A 13,245-nucleotide genomic window follows, 5' to 3' on the forward strand; every position below is an offset into this window, starting at 1 on the left:
TGCACTCTAGCCTGGGCAACAGCACAAGACTGTCTCAAAAAAAAAAAAAAAAAGAAAAGAAAAAGGAAGAAAAAACAAGCAATCCAATTAAAATGGGAAAAATAATTGAATAGAGCCTTCACCAAAAAAGATATATGAACAAGATATAAGCACATAAAAAGTTGTGCAACATCATTAGGCATTAAGGAAAATCAAATTAAAGCCATAATGAGATAGTACTCCATACCTATTATAATGGCAAAAAAAAAAAAGAAAAAGAAAAAAACCCAAAAAACATGACAATACTAAATGCTGGCCAGGATGCAGAGCAACTGGAACTCTCATGCATTGCTGGTGGGAATACAAAATGTACAGCCATTTTAGAAAATAATTTGATGCTTTCTTATAAAGTTAAACATATATATGCCGGGTGCAGTGGCTCACACCTGTAATCCCAGCACTTTGGGAGGCCGAGGCAGGCTGATCACGAAGTCAGGAGATTGAGACCATCCTGGCTAACACGGTGAAACCCCGTCTCTACTTAATATACAAAAAATTAGCCGGGCGTGGTGGAAGGTGCCTGTAGTCCCAGCTACTCGGGAGACTGAGGCAGGAGAATAGTGTGAACCCGGGAGGCGGAGCTTGCAGTGAGCAGAGATTGCAGCCACTGCACTCCAGCCTGGGCGACAGAGTGAGACTCTGTCTCAAAACAAAACAAAACAAAAATATATTTACCCTATGAACCACCAATCCCAATTCTTAGGTATGTACCCAAGGGAAATCAAGATATGTGTTCATACAAATATCTGAATATAAATTTTTATAGCAGTACAGCTGGGTGCAGTGGCCCACACCTGTAATCCCAGAAATTTGGGAGGCAGAGGCGGGTGGATCACCTGAGGTCAGGAGTTTGAGACCTGTCTGGCAAACATAGTGAAATCCCATCTCTACTAAAAATACAAAAAGTAGCTGGATGTGGTGGCAGGTGCCTGTAATCCTAGCTACTCTGGAGGCTGAGGCAGGAGAATTACTTGAACTTGGGAGGTGAAGGTTGCAGTGAGCTGAGATAGAGCCACTGCCCTCCAGCCTGGGTGACAGAGTGAGACTCCATCTCAATAAATAAATAAATAAATTTTTATAGCAGCTTTATTCATAACCAACAATGACTGGAAGCAACCAAGATGTCTTTCAACAGCTGAATTGGTAAATACATCATAGTACGTCCATAGAATATCGCACAGCAGTAAAAGGGATGGACTAATTTTATATGCAGAAATATAGATGACTATAGGCCGGGCACGGTGGCTCGCGCCTGTAATCCCAGCACTTTGGGAGGCCAAGGCAGGTGGATTACAAAGTTGGGAGTTCAAGACCAGCCTGGCCAACGTGGTGAAACCCTGACTCTACTAAAAATACAAAAATTAGCCGAGTGTGGTGGCATGCGCCTGTATTCCCAGCTACTTGGGAGGCTGAGGTAGAATCGCTTGAAACTAGGAGGCAGAGGTTGCAGTGAGCCTAGAACGCGCCATTGCACTCCAGCCTGGGCAACAGAGCAAGACTACATCTCAAAAATAAAAAATAAAAATAAAAATAAAATGGATGACTATATAAAGCCTTGTGCTAAGTGAATAAAACCAGATGCAGAAGGCTATATATATACATATATATACACACACACATATGTATATATATACACATATGTATACGTGTGTGTATATATATATTTCGGAGACAGGGTTTGCTCTGTCACCCAGGCTGGAGTGCAGTAGCGCGATCTCGGCTCACTGCAACCACCACCTCCTGGGTTCAAGCAATTCTTGTGCCTCAGCCTCCTGAGTAGCTGGGACTATAGGCATGAGCCACCACGCCCAGCTAATTTTTGTATTTTTATTAGAGATGGGGTTTCGCAAATGTTGGCCAGGCTTGTCTTGAACTCCTGACCTTAGGTGATCTGCTTACCTCAGCCTCCCAAAGTGCTGGGATTACAGGCATGAGCCACTGCGCCCAGCCAGAAGGCTATATATTATATGATTGTATTTATATGACATTCTGGAAAAGATAAAACTATAGAGACCAAAAGCACATCAGTGGTTACTAGGGACTAGGGAGGAAGGGAGGGGTTATCTACAAAAGAGCACAAGGGAACTTTTGGGAATGATGGAAATATTCTGGATACATTCGTCAAGATTCCTACATTGTGCACCTAAAAAGTATGAGTTTACTGTGCCTAGATTATAACTCAGCAAGCCTGACTATGAAAAAAGTAAATGAATAAATGCAGTCTCTAAAGCAAGGGTTTTTCAAATTAGTGAGATATAATCCATCAGTGAGTAAGTTGTGAACTCAGTTTAGTGGGTTGTGACTGGCATTTTAAAAAAGTGAAATTGGCTGGCCATTGTGGGGCTCATGGCTATAATCCCAGCACTTTGGAAGGCCAAGATAGGAGGATTGTTTCAGCCTAGTAGTGTGAAATCAGCCTAGGCAATATGTGAGACCCCAGTCTCTACAAAAAGTAGAAAAAATTTAGCCAGGCATGGTGGCACATGCCTGTGGTCCCAGCTACTTGGGAGGCTGAGGTAGGAGGATTGCTTGAGCCCGGGAGGTGGAGGTTGCAGTGAGCTGAGATCGTACTACTGCACTTCAGCCTGGGTAACAGACAGAGATTCTGCCTCAAAATAAATGCATAAAGTGAAAATAGACTAATATAAGAAATCATTGCACACAGTAAGAGGAATATTGTTAATGAAACATTTGTTTCAGTTTCATATGTATATATACATGTACTATAATAATGTGTCACAAAAAAGAAACCATCATTCGATCTGTTTTTAATATAAGGAATTTAATACAGGAAACTGGTTACACAAATGATAACGCTGAGAAGCCAAATAGGGGAAGGTGAGGTAACCAGAGATTAGCAACAGCAGAAATCACTAATCCTTTTAGACTACAGGGACAAAGAGAGGAGGCAGTGTGGCTAGATCCCAGAACTGGACTCATCTAATGACAGGAGGGCCTTTCTGGCTGGAGCTGGAGCCAGCGAGGAGATTTAGCCACTGTCAGAGATGCACCTCGGGCAGAGAAAGGCGAGGAGAATCATCCTAGCTTTTCCATTCTTCCCACTCTCCAGCGGTGTGGCAGGGCCTCGTATCAGTAGGACCCAGCCAGTAATCACTTAACAACCTGAGAGCCTCAGAAACACAGCCTGTTGGGATCAGCATCCCCATGACTTTGCAGCAGAACAGGAAAGGATTTGAGAGCAAACAGGCCAGGGGCTGCCACAGTTGTGAAGTAATATATATTTCTGATTGAGGTTTGGGTTCTAAAAGATTTAAAAACCATTACCTTAGACGACAAAGCTACCCTGTCAATTTTATGTGGTTCTCTCTACATATTGAAAGAATAAAATCACACTTTTGATCATTAGGGGATAGCAAATTTTGCCCTTTTTAATGTTCTGGTGGAAGGCAGTTTGAACTGAAGAAGTCAGATAGGGAGAATAATCCACTTCTCTCAGTAGTGTTTTGTTTTGTTTTGTTTTGTTTTGTTTTGTTTTGTTTCAGAGACAGGGTCTCACTCTGTTGCCCAGGCGGGAGTGCAGTGGCAGGATCATGGCTCACTGCAACCTCTTCTTGGGTTCAAGTGATCCTCCCACTTCAGTCTGTCAGGTAGCTGGGACTAGAGGCACGCACCACCATGCTCAGCTGATTTTTAAGTATTTTTTGTAGAGATGGGGTCTTGCCATGTTGTCCTCCCAAAGTGCTGGAATTATAGGTGTGAACCACCATGCCCAGACCCTTTTTAGTTTAGGAGTAGTCTTATAAAGGTCTCTTAGTAAAGAAGTTAAAACTTCTAACAGATGCAGGTGAAATATAGGCTAGAAACAACAGAACAGGAAAGAAGTACACAAGCAGCAAATATGTAAGCAAAGGAACCAGATGCTTCTCTCCTTGACTGCGTACATGGAAAATCATAGTACGTGCTTAAGAATTGGCAAGCTGAGTACCAAATTGCCTCTGTTGGCAGCTATATGTGTGAGAATTCTACAAAATTGCCCGGATCCACAAGGACATCAGCGACCAAAATTCATTTACACCACCGTATTTCTGACTGGTGGCTATCTGTTACTCTGGTTCCAAAACTCTGACCTTCAATTACTTTAGATTTCTGATCCCATCCCAAGAAATGGTTCCCAAGGCTCCCTCAGCCCTTTACTACCTCCTTGATTTTAGACCAAACCTAATGCTTGATCCCTTGTGCTTGGAAACATCCTAGCACCCACTTTTGGACTTCTACCCTGTACCGACGGTGCACGAACAATGTACTTCAATCTGTTCATTTTCTCTCTGGTCTCTTTCAGTCATCTTTAATATAATTCTGGCAATATCATTTTAAACTCAACTGTATAATTATCAAGAGTTATTTTTAAAGGCAATGAATATTTGTTGGGTGAATGAGTGGATGGATGGATGGATGGATGAATGGATGGATGGTTGGATGGATGGATGGATGGATGGATGGATGGATGGATGGATGGATGGATAGATGAAGGCAGTGGAAGTCTCAGTTCCACTTTTCAGCCAGGCTGAGGGGAAGTCCTGAAGCCAATATCGTGGCTCTTCGTTTAAAGACCACCAGAATGCCATTGCACTGCCATCTAGTGGTAGCATAGCCACATATAGGAGAAGAAATTGCAGAAAAACAAGCCTGAATGCAAAATGAGTGAATGTCACAGCTGTTTCTCAGATTCTGGCTGCTTATAATTGCCTCTCCTCAGTTGACTATCTTTGATAGTAATACCATTTCACCTTGATTGTTTAACACATGTACAAAGAACACCAGCAGGGTTATATAAATAGATTTCACTAGCTCAGACACCATATGGTGGGATAGGTACTCATCGGTACAATGATGCCAAAGATCTGTGTGTCTTTTGAGACAGTCAATGGGCCCATGGTTTTCTAAAATGTGATAACCAGCTGTTTTCAAAGGGAAGCATGATAACAATGTTATTACTTCCACACTTCAGTTTTAATTTGATGACTTCTTTTAGAGAACATACTTTGTTTCTGGACAAATTGTAGTTTTTTCCTTTATACAATCTTTTCCTGGATAAGTGATAAATTGGTAGAAACTCTTTATCTCAGAATGAAATTATGTAAAAGCAAAATAAAATAGCTGCAAATTGTAGGCAACCAGGAGTATAAAATGAGGACTTCATGTAATAATAAAACTGTATTATTAATAATAAACTGTATAATTAAGTTATCTTGGCTGAAGGGAGTTGAGATTGAGTCAGGCTGGCCTGAGAGATATGAAAACATCTCCCTAAAGGACTTTATATTTGTTTTTCTTTTTTCCCATTATCATCTTATCTTTATCTTGAAGCCTTGGCATTTCTGTTAGAACAAACACACCCTAAAATTTTTTTTCTTGTAATACCACTTGGAAAGATAGCAGTGGTATGTCAGATTCAGACAAATTTGTATGCCCCAAGACATTTTACCACCGATACTCAGGATAGCCCATGAAAGGACCCCATGTAAACCCAAATCTAGAGATCTGGCTCAGAAAAACAGCCACTATTTTCCCCAGAAATGCTGACTGCCTTTGGACCTTTGGCTCAAAGTACCACCTGCCCAGTGCTACCCAGGTAGACAAGCAAGCACAGAGGCCAGCAAACCGTAAGCTGGTGACTGTGGGCAGACCCTTCTCAGCCTCCTTAATCTTAAGAACAAAAAGCTCATCTGGAAAGCAAGGAACATCGATTTGGCACCATCTGGTCACTAAAAGGACTGCTGCCTCGGGCAAGCAGGGGCTCTGATCAACCCTACAAAGTATTGTCCTCTAACTCCCAAGTACCTGTGGTGACCGCCTCCTTCCAAAGAGCGAAGGAAGGTTCAGTTCAGAGGACGTTAAGGTTCCTTTGGCTCACACAGCAGACAAGAAATCAGACCCCTTTTACCAAGCAGGCCTGGGGCCCACAGATACCCATGGAAATCAGTATGTATTTCTGAGTCAAAAACTTCCATCCATGTGAGAGAAGATTTGAGTCAACCTCAGCTATCTTTCTTCTTTAGAACTGTCTGCCTCATACTTTGTGGATGCCTACTTTGGAAAGGTGAACCTTGGGCAAGACATTAAGCTCTCTAAGCCTCAATTTTCTCACAGATAAAATGGGGATAGCTGTATTTACCTCAGAGGGTCATTGTGAGACAATACCTGGCAAGCACTGAGTCTAGTGTATAGAACGAATATATAGAATGCATTAAGTGAGCAGAAACTGTAGTTGTTGAGTGCTTCTACACAGACAGAAATGGAAGAATAGCAGGTTCAGGAGAGGAGAAATAAGAAACAAATACACAGTGCATGTCAACAGGATAACACATAGAGGATTTCTAAAAGCCACCTCCAAGACAAATTCAGGTCCCAGGAGGAAGAGACTGTACAATCCTGAGTTTCAAGAAGGATGAACAGATACATCAAAGGTGATGCATGATTTGGAGGCATAAAACTAAGCAGTGCCTTCACAATACTACACATCCAGAGAAACACAAATGCAGTGTCATCTGTGGACACGGTCCTCCTGTTAACTTCATACAAGATCAGCCCTCCATCTGCAGGTGTCATAGCTTCCTCAACAATTAGTTCCCAAGTCAAATAAAATACCCAACCAAAAAATTGTAGATCTTTCATCTTTTAGGGAAATTTTTAATTGTAAATTTAGGATTCCACCATTTCTTTAAAGCAAAGTCACTAGTAGCTGAGGGTGGTGGCACACGTGGGTGGTACCAGCTACTCAGGAAGTGGAGGTGGGAGGATCACTTGAGCAGCCCAGAAGTAGGAGGCTGCAGTGAGCTATGATTACACCACTCCATTCTGGCCTGGGTGACAGACTGAGACCCCATGTCTTTAAAAAAAAAAAGCAAAAAGCAAAGCCACTATAATATATTAGTGTAAGGAGGGTGTGCCTGCTTCCTTACAGATGATATCACACATGTTCTTGTTTACTTATTTATTTAACTTAATTTTTTTTTAGATAGTACCTTGCCCTGTCACCCAGGTTGGAGTGTAGTGGAACAATCTCAGCTCACTGCAATCTCCGCCTCTTGGGTTCAAGTGATTCTTCTGCCTCAGCCTCCCCAGTAGCTGAGACTACAGGGACTCACCAGCACGCCTGGCTAATTTTTGTAGTTTTGGTAAAGATGTGGTTTCATCGTGTTCGCCAGGCTGGTCTCAAGCTCCTGAGCTCAAGTGATCTGCCTGCCTCGGCCTCCCAAAGTGCTGGGATTACAGACATTAGCCACTGCGTCCTGCCAATATCACACATGTTCTGAGATGAAAACCAGAATGGCTTTCTTGTCTGGGTTCCTGACTGCTCCTTAGCTTTGAGTTCTTCTAGTTTCTTCTCACAGAGACTCATGAAGTAATCATCTGGTTCAATCCCTGCATTCTTCAAAGTTTCCAGGAATTTTTCCAGTGTGTCCGCTGATCTGGCTTCCTCAATCTTTCTTGTGCTCAGGTACAGTGAACTCCTAGAAATCCAGGTGCTTACAAGTGTCCACAGAGGAGCTATTTCTGACATCACTAGTTCTATCCAAACAAGGAAAAAACATCAGTTCTGACAACTTCTCTAGGTCCCAGAGGCTCACTTGGAATCCAGTTAACTAGGACTGAAAGCCAGTGGCTCCACTGGGTATCACAAAGGCCCCTAGTGGCATTAGTTCTGTAGAAACTGGGCTTCTACAGGCCAGGATCACCTCATAAAGGCGTGAAGGGACTGCCGTCTTGTCCTCACCAATCACCTGGTACCTCTTTTCTTTCCATCACTTCTAGTCTGAGGTAAGGTCAAAGGCCCAGATACTACCCAAATATCTTCAAACCTCCCTGTCAGTTCTCAACAGAACATTTCTATTCTGTTTCAACATCCAGAATTATTATGAAATCCCAAGGCACAATAGTAGAAAGGTAAAAGTTTTCAGCCTTTACCTGAACATTTGTTATTTCCAGCTGGAGCCGTGTGTCCTCATGACTACCTGCTTCCAACATGGTCCTCGCTGAAGGCACTGAAGGTTGGAGGGCTATTGGGACCAGGCTGAAATATACAATGTTTTCTGTCTGCATCACCTTGTCTGTGTTCCAGTTAAAGGGAATCCAAATTGTCCCCAGAGCCTTTTCTGCAGATTCATCCAGCCCCCTCACTGCCACCACTGCCTCAGCACCCTGACTCCAGAGGAACTGCAGGGCTGTGAGCCCACCTCCCATGGTGCCCACTATAGCCCTGACCATGCAGCCACTCAAAAAACACCAGGAGCCTCTGAGGTGGGAAGTAATACCCTTGGCAGTTATCTGACCCAAAGTACCACATATTTGCTTTATTTTTTTATTTATTTTTGAGACAGAGTCTCGCTCTGTCGCCCAGGCTGGAGTGCGGTGGCGCGATCTCGGCTCACTGCAACCTCTACATCCCAGGTTCAAGCAATTCTCCTGCCTCAGCCTCCTGAGTAGCTGGGATTACAGGCGCCAGCCACCATGACTGGATAATTTTTGTATTTTTAGTAGAGACAGGGTTTCACCATGTTGGCCAGGCTGGTTTCTAACTCCTGACCTCAGGTGATCTGCCCGCTCAGCCTCCCAAAGTGCTGGGATTACAGGTGTGAGTCACCATGCACAGCCACATGTTTGCTTTACATGGAATGTCTGGGGACTGTTAAACATGTGCCTAGGCATACTTCCACATTCGAATGGGTTCCAAGAGTCCTGTGGAAAAGGAACTGAACTCTCTTCATGATTGGACACATTTGATGAGCAGGTGCGGGGATGGGTGGAGGGAGGGACATGACCAGAGCTGGATAAGGAAAGTGAAAGCCCTTAGGGGAATCCTCCTGAGCGCACAAGTCTGGAGAGTGGGCCAGACTGCATCAATCTGAGTGCTGGGAACGGTGATTCTGAGTAAAGAGTGAGACTATTCTGGAACTACCTAGAGTAACTGTGGTAGAGATGAAAGAACTGAATAAACAGACCAAGAGACTCTTTCGGGGTCCTCTTCTCTAAAAACCTGGGAGTGAGAAGTGGGTTATCGACAACACCTGTAGTGTCAATAATCTGAGCTCCCATTGCAAAGTTCTCTTCCTCAATTATTGATGAGAATCCCTTGGGTGAACTCCAAGTATCCTATAGAATCCACTAGTTAGTGGGTCTTAAATAAGATCTCTTTCCAGTCTCTTTCTAAACTTCAATAAAATCTCGATTTCAGAATATAATCATTAAAAATAAAATCAAATATTTGAAGAGGCCAGGAAACCAGAAGTGTAAAATAAGGAGTCTGTGTGACTTCAGGTGCTCTGATAAGGAAGTACTCGGTGAGAAATATTAGAGATGCAAGAGGTAGATTGGGAGAAATGCCCAGGAGGGACAAGGGGAGCAGGTTGGGCAGGAAGGGCCTTCAGATTTTGGATCTGATCTGACACCTGTGAAAGGCGAGGGGGGAAAGAAGAAAGCTTGACTAGAAAGGGACTCTGTTCTAAGAAAGTTTCACCAGACCAGTGGGAAACCCTCAAGCCAAAGCCACCCATTACAGGAGCACCCTGAACCAGCACTCACAACCATACCCAGTCCTTCACAGGAAAGCAGCCTGGGGAGCACGGTGCTGTTGCAACCTGGAAGGGGATTGGGGAGCACAGTGTTGTTGCAACCTGGAAGGGGATTGGGGAGCGGCAGCTGAGGCTCCCTGCCAACTATCTTCCCTGCGTTAGGAAATCCAAGTGGTGCATTTTCATCCCCGCTCCATAGAGTTCATTCAATAATGTACTATAATCTGTAATAAGGATACTCCGGCCACATGGAGTTGAGGTGCAGCAGATCTCCCACATGCTAAGTGGCATTTCCCTTTCTGATGCCTCTCCAGAACTTTGGAGCAAGGAGAGTATTAAATGTAATCCAATCTGCTGCCTGCAGCTCTGTAGTCACTCTGTTTCATGGCCCACTAACCTTGGCCCTGTTGATTTCTGCCTTCTGCAAAAATTACCTTTTCAGGCCAGGCACAGCGGCTCACGCCCAGCACTTTGGGAGGCCAAGGCAGGTGGATCACTTGAGGTCAGGAGTTCAAGACCAGCCTGACCAACATGGTGAAACCGCATCTCTACTAAAAATACAAAAAATTAGCCGGGTGTGTTGGTGCATTCCTGTAATCCCAGCCACTTTGGAGGCTGAGGCAGGAGAATCGCTTGAACTCCAGAGGCAGAGATTGCAGTGAGCTTGTTGCCCAGGCAGAGACTGCACTCCAGCCTGAGCAACAAGAGTGAAATTCTATCTTGAAAAAAAAAAAATTGCCTTTTCATCCCTTCAAGCCTGTTCTCAGTGCTGGCCACCTGCCATGGCCTAGCACCTCCTAGAAGTCCAGGATCAGCTGCCCAGGAAGCAGCTCCCCAACAAAGTATGAACTATGTCTGCCTCTGCCCACCTCTGGATTTCAGGTGCCCGCTTGCCCTTCCAGGGGTAATTGCTGTCTCCTTATAACAGGTAACCACTGTTCTCAGTGTCTTAGTGTCCTTCCAGTATATAAATGACATACAACTGATATTCATCTGTTTTCTTTCTTTTTCTAGACAAATAATAATGACAACACATACTGTTCTGCACCTTTTTTCATCTAACTACAAATGTTGGCAGTCTTTCTACCATTTCATAAAGTGCCTTGTTTTTTATGGTTGAATAGTACTGTTTGTATAGATGTGCTATGATGCTTTATTCAAGCAGGCCCCTCTTGACGGACTCCTACAAATTAAAAGTTGTTACAAATCTGTGACTATCACAAACAATGCTGCAATGAACTACCTTGTACTTTTCTTTTCTTTTCTTTTTTTCTTTTCTTTTTTTTTTTTTTTTTTTGAGACAGTCTCACTCTATCACCCAGGCTGGAGTGCAGTTGCAGTGGTACAATCTTAGCTCACTGCAGCCTCCGCCTCCCAGGTTCAAGCAATTCTCCTGCCTCAGCCTCTCAAGTAGCTGGGATTATGGGCACATGCCACCATGCCTGGCTAATTTTTGTATTTTTAGTAGAGATGGGGTTTCACCATGTTGGCCAGGCTGGTCTTGAACTCCTGACCTCAGGTGATCCACCTGCCTTGTTCTCTCAAAGTGCCGGGATTGCAGGTGTGAGCCACTGTGCCCAGTCTTTTTTCTTTTCTTTTTTTCTTTTGAGACAAGGTCTCACTCTGTGGAGTACAGTGGCACAGTCATGGCTGACTGCAGCCTCAACCTCCCTGGCTCAAGTGATCCTCCCACTTTAATCTCCTAAGTAACTGGGGCCACTGGTGTGCACCATCTTGCCTGGCTAATTTTTTTTTTTTTTTTTTTTTGTAGAGACTATGTTGCCCAGGCTGGTCTTGAACTCCTGGGCTTGAGCAATCCTCCAGCCTCAGCCTTCCAAAGTACTGGGATTACAGGGATGAGCCAGCATACCTAACCTGTATGTCATTTTCAACATGTGTGAATTGCTAAAGATAATCAAAGACAGACATTAAAGTAATGAAAACAGATTTTATTCAGTAACTACTGACAGTAGCTGAAAGAGGTGAGCTCCATTCCGATTTATCCAGAGGTAACTGAGCAATTTAATAAAAGAATAACGGAGAAAGGAAGGGGAATAAACGGGGGCTCAAATACAGTCAGGGAAGTGAAAAATTACAAAAAGTGGGTAAGAACTTGGGTCAACCTGTCGCAGTGGCTCACACCTGTAATCCCAGAACTTTGGGAAGCCAAGACAGATGGATCACTTGAGCTCAGGAGTTTGAGACCAGCCTGGCCAACATGGTGAAACTCCATCTACAAAAACTACAAAAATTAGCTGGGCCTGGTGGTGCACACCTGTAGTCCCAGCTACTTGGGAGGCTGAGGCAGGAGAATCACTTGAGCCAGATTGTTTGAGGAGGTCGAGGCTGCAGTGAGCTGTGATCTTGCCACTGCACCTCAAATCTGGGCAATAGAGTGAGACTCTTAAAAAAAAAAAAGGTGGGTGAGTGTAAATGTGATTAGGCCAGCTATGTCTACTAGCTGGCTTTTTTTTTTTTTTTTTTGAGACAGAGTATCTCTTTGTCACCCAGGCTCGAGTGCAGTGGCATGATCTTGGCTCACTGCAACCCCTGCCTCCCAGGTTCAAGCAATTCTCCTGCTTCAGCCTCCCGAGTAGCCGGGACTACAGGCGTACAACACCACGCCTGGCTAATTTTTGTATTTTTAGTAGACACGGAGTTTCATCATGTTGGCCAGGCTGGTCTCGAACTCCTGGCCTCAAGTAATCCACTTACCTCAGTCTCCCAAAATGCTGGGATCACAGGCGTGAGCCACCACGCCTGGCCTACTAGCTGGCAATTATTGAAGTTAGGACTTTCCTACAGACTGAGAGACAGGTCCTATCCTTCCTGGTGGTTACATTTCAAAGGAATGGCTTTCAGGTCCCTGAGAATGACATGCCTAGTTTATATGAGATATGTATATATACCGTCGGTATCCATGGGGGATTGATTCCAGGACCCCAAAGATACTAAAATTCCCAGATGCACAAATCCTTGATATAAAATAGTGTAGTATTTACATATAACTTACATGTATCCTGTCGTATACTTTAAATAATCTTTGGATTACTTATAATATCTAATATAATATAAAGCTATATAAATAATTGTTATTCTGTATTGTTTAGGGAATGATGACAAGAAAAAAGTCTGTACATGTTCAGTACAATGCAATTTTTTTCCAAGTATTTTTGATCCACAGTTGATTGAATCCAACAGATACAAAGCACTGGCTCTATAACCCAAAGGGACAAAGGATTTACAAATGTAAGCTGCTTTCAACTAAATTCTCTAAGAAAGAAGGAGTCAGGGCCTATTGTCAGGTGTTGGCTAGAATAAACTGAGCTTGAGCTTTCACAGACAGGAACTCAAAGGGAGCGAGGTTGTCCCAGGGATGCAGCTTTAGGCAGCCAGAAGCCACGCTGGAGTTGGCCAGGTCTCTTAGAGCTCATGTTCTGCCAAGAGTTATTTTGCAGTTCTCAGAATGTAGCCGCAAGATAAATATCATTAAGTTCCGTCACTGGGTCAAATTGCCCTCCTTAGAGAGGACATCAATTTATGCTCCTACCCAGAATGTATAAAAATGCCTGTTCCTGCCGGGTGTGGTGGCTCACGCCAGAAATCCCAGCATTCTGGGAAGCCAAGGCAGGAGGATCACCTGAGATCAGGAGTTTAAGACCAGCCTGGCCAA

General features: G+C 43.8%; 1 pseudogene; it reads right to left on the minus strand.

Annotated features, from left to right (window-relative positions):
• Positions 1 to 4,542: 4,542 nt before the first annotated feature.
• The window catches only part of LOC129051710 (nuclease EXOG, mitochondrial-like), a 63,429-nt pseudogene continuing 54,726 nt past the window's right edge, over positions 4,543 to 13,245 (minus strand).

The sequence above is a fragment of the Pongo abelii genome, chromosome 17, assembly GCF_028885655.2.
Source record: "Pongo abelii isolate AG06213 chromosome 17, NHGRI_mPonAbe1-v2.0_pri, whole genome shotgun sequence".
Taxonomy (NCBI): domain Eukaryota; kingdom Metazoa; phylum Chordata; class Mammalia; order Primates; family Hominidae; genus Pongo; species Pongo abelii.